Raw genomic sequence first — 7,862 nt, 5'->3', positions numbered from 1 at the left:
TAATAGATACGATCAGCGAGAATGTGCCTCTCGGCTTTTACTACTCGGCCCTTACTGGTTTTTCCTACGTATTACAAGTGATGTTTTCCGCTCAATGTCAGCCACCATCACTTCATGTTTAAGCTTCAGTTTTGCTGCGAAATGACTCACCAGAGCAGACAATTCCGGCAAGAAAGGGGCGAACTGCCACTTTATTTTCGTATTATTTCATGTTTTATTAAATACTAGCTGTACCCGACGCGCGTTGCTACGCCAACAAAAAAATACATCATTATACCGATTTTCATGACAATCGGTTGAACGGGGCAGAAGTTGCTACTCTGCGGTGCCACCTGGTGGTGAGTGGCTTCAATGAGCATATTATGCACCTTCTCCGTGGAAAAATACATATATATATAGTAATTTTCATAATAATCGGTCCAGGTATCCAGTGAAGCCGTGACTATACTCAAATTTTGTACTCACGCAGTTTGCAAGATCAATCCATCGCTAAAAATATCAAATAGAAAAAGTTTTAAATCCTCCCGTTGCATGAAAAGCCATAAAACAATAAAGAAAGAATTTATTTGTTCAAACTCAAGAAAAATGGCTTCTTATCAATGAGATCTTTCACGCGAATTAATTTCTGCAGCCGATCATTTTATTCGTGTTTATCCAATGGATTGTGACTTAAATTGGAATAAAAAAGGAACTATCGATCGGATTTTTTTTCGAACTGGTCTATAAATATTCCCAGTACCAAAAATAACAAACGGTGAAAGTTTGAGCCAAGTCTGCCGGGTAGTTTTTGAGTTCATGGATGACATACAGACAAACATTCATTTTTATATTTATAGATTCAACTTTTGCCTCTTGTCTTTTGTCCTGAGATAACCGATAATACTACAAGTCCATTTTACAATATCACATGAAGACAGCAAATTGTAACGGTTAAAGAATTTTCCATTATTATTATCATTATTATTATTTTTTTGGAATGTGGTGAGAAATCTCTATCCATGGGCTTAAAATCGATAACTGCGTGTATGTGTATTTCTTCCTGGAAAATAATGTTGCAGTTTTCTGCGAAGTATGCCAAAACACCTTTATTCCACCATTATACCTAGAGAAAAACACGTTTTTTTTTTCTTTCTAATCCTTATTTGGATGCTGAAAATCTGCTTTTGAGATCATTGAAAGTGCTACATTCTAATTTGCAGACCTCTACTATATTTATGCCTGTCTTGCCTTATGTTTGTCGCCAAGCTTCATACTAAACTTATTTGCTTGAGTTTAAGTAACTGAATCTCTGTTACTCGAATCAAACAACCTTTGACCTATATTACATTTATAAGAATGTGTTATTTTAGCTTTCATTTGTATTACGAGCAAGCTGAGAGCAAGCTTGAAGTTACGAAAATATTACTGTTATTATTTTTTAAACGTGTACTATGTTTTTATATGTTTTCAAACTACACTATTTTCTTCTTTCTTAAAATTCTAGTTGAAAAGGTTAGATGAAAATAAAGTGTTCTTGCACTTTATATTAAGAGACCGGAAAGACAACCACACTTATTCAAGCTTTGGACAGACAGATGTTACTATAACGAAGCAACTGTTGAAGGAAAACATTTCATGGAGGGACTTCGAAGTTATAGAAGATCCGCACGAAGAATCAAGTTAGTAAAGCAGTAAAGTGGTCTTTTCAGACGTTTTCCCTAAGCGAATAATTCACCAGGTACGTTTATTTTTCAATATTTATTCACTGTTTCTTGGAATCGTATTTAGATACCGTGAACTGGGGCTACTAGAGTCTCCATGGGCAACTTGAACCCATGAGAAAAAAGTGTTTAAAATCCGTTCTGGTCCTATAGACCTCAATGTATAGACTTGAGGAACCACCTCCATGACAGGCAGCAGGACTAGGCAGAGGTTGGAACTTGAAAGAAAGTTTCTGCCATTCCCGCTTTTTTCTGATTGAGGTTATGATTGCCAGTTGTCTAAACAGTCGTTTTTACTGTCTGCAAACTTTCCATGTAAGTTCATGGAAACGTCTGATATCATCACGGTAAATATGGCTTTATGTTTGCATTCTACTTCTTAATAAAATAATGATGTTTTAAGGTTATAGCCATACAATTAACACAGTAACTTATATAAGTTAGTAAAAGTGCACTGGTTGCCTTAAAATGGGGCTACTTGAACCCATGGTTCGAAGAGCTCATTTCATCACTAAGTCATTATGAGCAAAGTATGAAATCTTTTAAAATAATGAGGTTAGCTACGATTCATACCCGATACCTTGCAGATCTTGGGATAAGAAAGGTCTGAAAGTAAAAGAGAACATTTTGAAGTGGGGAATAGATTATTAAGAAGAAAAATTACAATTGTGTCCAGATTCAATTAATTCCGAAAAAATGTCTTAGAAAGTGGCACTAGCCCATTTTGGCTTAAGTATATCAACACGAACAAGGAAATTAAAAGATCGTTCACAAAACAAGTCTGGGCATCCTGTAGTATTTGTAACGAGGAAGAGCAGGCATTAAATAAGATCAGAGAATATAAATAAACCCAAACCATTAAAGAGGAGTTTTCATTCTTTCCTATGTTTAAATAATGAGCATAAAATGCGTTTTAGCTCTAGTTAGATTATATTTCTATTTGAGAAATTATGTCTGCCTAAAATATGTTTTTATGAATGTACGTAGATTTTATATTAATTTATATAAATAATTTGCAATTTATATAAATAGTTTGCTCAGTAGAATGTATATTTTGAGTTATCTTTCAAACGCATTGGTCTTTCTTGATGCCACCACCTGTTTTACAACTTTTTCGCTGAGTGGGACCAAATAGCCCCAGCGCGGGGCTACTTGAACCTAATTTAAAAAAAATAAAGAAGTAAAATTTTAAAGTAAAATAGTAAAGTTTTAAAAAGGCTTAGGTGGTAGCAGAACATCTGAAAAGTGGTAAAAAACAAGATAATCAGTGCACATTACGGGTTTAACCAAAAAGTCAGTGCAAAACTCGCAAAAAATACGAAATTTCGGTTTCAAGTAGCCCCAGTTTACGGTAATGACAGTGTGTATAGAGTGCTTTTGCTCTCGTTTTTACACTCACCGTTTATGTAAAGTAAAATAGTACTATCTCTTTTGCAATAAAATATATTTGTTTAATTTAATTTTTTTAAAATACTTCCGAATTGACATTTTGATTGAAAATAAAATAAGATACTCGTCATTTGAGACCGAAAGTTATGCGAAGAAATTCTGATGTAGATACCACGGTATTTAATTTTACTAATATTACTACTTACTAATATATACTACTTGAACTCGATTTTTAAAAATAGAAAAAAAAATAAAGAGTTAAAATTTTTGTTTAAAAAGGGCTTAAGGTGGTAGCAAAACGTCTGAAAAGTGGTAAAAACAACGTTATCAATGCACATTTTGGGTTTAACCAAAAATCAGTGTAAAACTCGCAAAAAATATGAAATTTCGAGTCCAAGTAACCCCAGTTTACAGTAATTATTTCTTACCAGTAACGACCAAACACGTGCAGGACATCTGATTTGTGGTATCCTCTTTTCGGAATTACAAATTATATTGCATAATAAAATAAGCAAATATTTTACACACTATCATAAACTTGGCAAGTTTTCGCAGGATTTACGGCAATGTCGTCGAGTGGCAATAAGCATTGCATTTGAAGGGATTACTTTGCATTTTATCGAGCTTTTAATGATATGTAATGACAGAATCATGTAATGAAATTACACAAAATACTTTTTCATTTATTTGATGGGCAGAAATACGCTAACCTGGTCGTGACCGAACGCTTACAAATCTTAGTACTTACAGCCGTTGCAAAAGTTGCATTTATCTACGAAAATTTCTCCAAAACAATTAAGGTAAAAAAATTGAAACAATACAACAAATTATAAAAACAAAACGCTCAAGTAACTTCGAAAGTTCCATTAAAATGTAAATTATTTCCGCAAATCCATTTTATTTTAATCTCTAGTCTCGTTAAGCGACCACTTTAGCACCTTGAGGAATTATTATATACTTTACTTTTAATTTTTTTTTGTGTGTTTTTATAAGATAATGATGCTAATTAGAATGTTATGGGATTAATGTACTTTTCTACACCTTATCCCAACTTTCAGCGATACCATTTGACACAATGAGGCGATAATGAACAAAATTGTTCTTATTTTAAAGGTTGTAATATTTATGCTATTAGACCTTCTCAAATGAAGATTATTAGAACTTTTCCTGGTAAAGATTTTTAGTGGGAAATCGATGTTGTCTGAAAATATTGATGTCATAACACTTATGGGAATTTGGGTTAATTATTTTCTTTGTAAAGTTTCATGTACTCTTTTTGTCCTTATTTAAATAGTAATTTTCAAAAACTGTTGTGCTTACTTTGATTTAAATGGGATTTTTAATTCGATTATTTCGGTATTTTTAACCGGACCGGTGGCGTTATTCTAAAATTGTTAATTAACATTAATTTGGTAGGGGTTTTAAGAGACGGAGAATTTTTTTCCCCTTTAAGTGGAAAGCTTGCAGTGGTAATATGTGGTATTAGGAGTTTTAAAAACTTGCCACGATCGAACTACGAACAACAGTAATATTTTAGACTATCTGTTAAAAACTGTCACTCGATTAACTCTAATGTTATTTTATAGTTATATTACTCTTCGAAATGAAAACTCATAACAAATCTCGCGCACTTAAGTTGTATTTAAAAAATAGTATCAGGTGAAATTAGTATAACATGAAAAACTTTTCAAGTTTTAATAGTGTTTTATGAAACTAATCAGAACAAAGTGCCTATTTGCATATTAGTCGCTACTTGCTGACAAACACAATGTTGCTGAAATTAAAAACTAAATGTTCACTTTTTCATAAAAACAAACCTTAGAGCCAATAAGACTAAAAGTTCAGTTAAAGTAGAAAAAACAATCTGCAAAATAATTAAACAAAATCCTTTTAAAAATAAAATAGTACACCAAACAAATTTATTAACTCATTAAAAAGCAATAAGTTGTACCATTAAAGTGTAAGCTTAAAACATAAAGAAGAAAAATCATCACAGTTATCTAAGCTATGGGATTTTTTTTTTTTTTTTTTTTTTTTTTTTGCCATCTGTAACTGCTCCACTTTATGATAGTTTTCCCCAAAATCGAATTTTTACTTTATGAATCCACATGATTTATGTTTTGCTGCTATACATTTTTGAGGTTATCATAAAGGCTTCATATTTTGCGAAGAGTTACGGTAACATGATCGTGGTGAGTTTTAAAAGTCCAGGAATCAAAACCATTTTAAAATGCTCATTAAAATGTAACATTTTAACAAATAAATTAGCGCGCAAAAACTCAAAGCTCTGTTAAAATTTAAACTAATCGGCCACATACATTTTGTAAAGCCGCTAAACTACACTATCAGAACTTAAAATGTAAGTTTTCCAACTTCATTATGTATCATCTGTCTTGTCAAGCGAACACGGTACCTTAAATCGGCGTTATTTCAGCTTAATTTTCCCTATTATATGTCCTTTTCGACTTCAAATAAAATAAATTAATAAATAAATAAAATAATAACAAAACTAATCGATTACTTTAAGGGAGGAGTACTTCGAAAATATGTAGTTTGAAAACATTCAAAAAAACAAAAGTCCACACTTCAACACTTGTTTATGTTCAGCATCGAAACTGATATTATACATCATTGACAACTAACTCCATATTTATTATTATTATTTATTTATTTATTTATTTATTTATTTATGTTTTGTTTCAGGAAACAAGCAAAACGTAGCTTTCTTTCACCCTTTCTGATTGACTGTTGAGAAAAACCTAAGTGTTATGTCATCTACGAGAGACGTTGAGTGCGCGTCTATTTGATATTTCACAATTAATAATATTTCTGCGCAATTTCGAAACTTGAATTTCATCGTTATTATTCCTGGAATTTGAATGTCCTACAACATTTGTAAAACTGTTCTAACTGTTGTTGTTGTCGTCGTGTGCCAGCTAGGCTGTCAATTTAAAGTGCGCTGCTTCACTTTTGCAACTGTACCGTCATTTGGTGTGAAGTCCGACTTCTACAGTACACACGTGCCATAAGGACCTGTTTGTGCGGTAGGCAACCATTCACAGCACATTCACACAAAGAAGGGACAAGGACAGGAGAGAGAAAGTACGTTGCCCGAGCCAGGATTCGAACCCGGATCTTCCTGGCGCAGTCAGACTTCTCTGACCACTAGACAAGGCAGGCGGAAATTGTTCTAACTGTGTAATGTTTCTGAACTTGCAAGGAGATCGCACGACCGTAGGGTCAGAGATTTGCGTCATTTTTTTCTTTTTTTTGTGGTGAAAGAGAACCCCCAGTACCTTACGTGGTTAAAGTAATACGACGCAATACTCAGAAAATTATAAGAAAAAGCGATTTAATATCGCCATGAAGTCTACTAGCGCCTTATGAGTTTAAAATGTAAGTCCCTTGACCAATCGTCGCTGGCCTAGTTGATTAAAGCGCGATCTAGTGATCCAGAGATAGCACGATCGAATCCCACCCCAGTTCAATTTGTCTTCCTTTTTTTTTGCTATCACAACAATTAGTGGTAACGCTTTTCATCCCTACATTACTTCCGAAAATTTATTTTTGCCAAAGATCTCAAACTTTTTCATTTCACTGAAAAACAATCTTGCTCGTTGTTCTGCACGGTTTGTTTTGCTTAGTAAAGGTTTCTGACCTGAGGTCCCCTTACGATTATAAGGGACATGTGCTCATAGGACATTCGGATCTTTTTTTCTTTTTTTTTATCACAGCAATTACTGAAATTTAGTTTCTCGTCCTTACGTAATTTTTAAGAATTAATTTACATCATCTTTTTTTCAAATTAATTCATTTTTCTTCCAGAAAAACAATTTAAAACAATTCATATTTTCCATTCTGAAGTATGTGATGAGGAACATTAAGTTTTCAATAAAAATAGCCAAGTCTATAAGGAAAAATTGAATTTTTTTTAATGATTATGTGCAAAAACCGCAGCGGTAGTTATCATAGAAACAAAGTAATAATTTTTGTGACATCTTGGGCAACACATGAAAGCGTATTTTTTACCATTGCAGGGAATTTGCAATATATCAATAGAAAAACATACCTCATTGACAATCATGAAAATGTTTCGAATAGTGGATAATTTCGTCTCAAACCAGGCGTACTGATTCATGTTTCGGAATATTGGTGACGATAATTGATGGTGAATAATTGAATGAATTTTTATACAATCTTCCCGGGAATTATTTCTGTATTTTGCTCCAACAACTCGCTGCAATTTTGCAAGCGCTTTATGAAATTTTTGACTTGTCTGTAGAAGTAAACATTACAAGGTTGCACCAAGGGAGTGCATTATACATGGATTCCTTGGGAATGTCCTCTCCTATTCCAGAAGAGCCAGCAACTTCTTTAGCCAACATTTTAATTTTGATTGTACGATAACTTTGCGTTTAATGGAATAGACACGTAGGTTTACGTTCACCACGAAATAGAAAAAATGATTGCAGTGCAATTCTCACAGGGTCGCGCAGTCTTATGAGCAGATGTCCCTTAAGGGGACCACAGGTCAGAAACCTTTACTAGGCAAAACAAACCGTACAGAACAACGAGCAAGAATATTTTTGACACATATGGCGCCTAGGAGACTCCATGGCGATTTTAAATCGATTTTTCTCATAATTATCTGAGTATTGCGTCGTATTACTTTAACCACGTAAAATACTAGGGGTCCTCTTTCACCACAAAAAAAAAAAAAAAAATAAAATAAATAAATAAATAAAAAATATAAATAAAAATAAAAATAAATAA

Source organism: Uloborus diversus, chromosome 1, assembly GCF_026930045.1.
Source record: "Uloborus diversus isolate 005 chromosome 1, Udiv.v.3.1, whole genome shotgun sequence".
In the NCBI taxonomy this organism is placed as follows: Eukaryota; Metazoa; Arthropoda; class Arachnida; order Araneae; family Uloboridae; genus Uloborus; species Uloborus diversus.
This window is presented reverse-complemented; position numbering follows the sequence as displayed.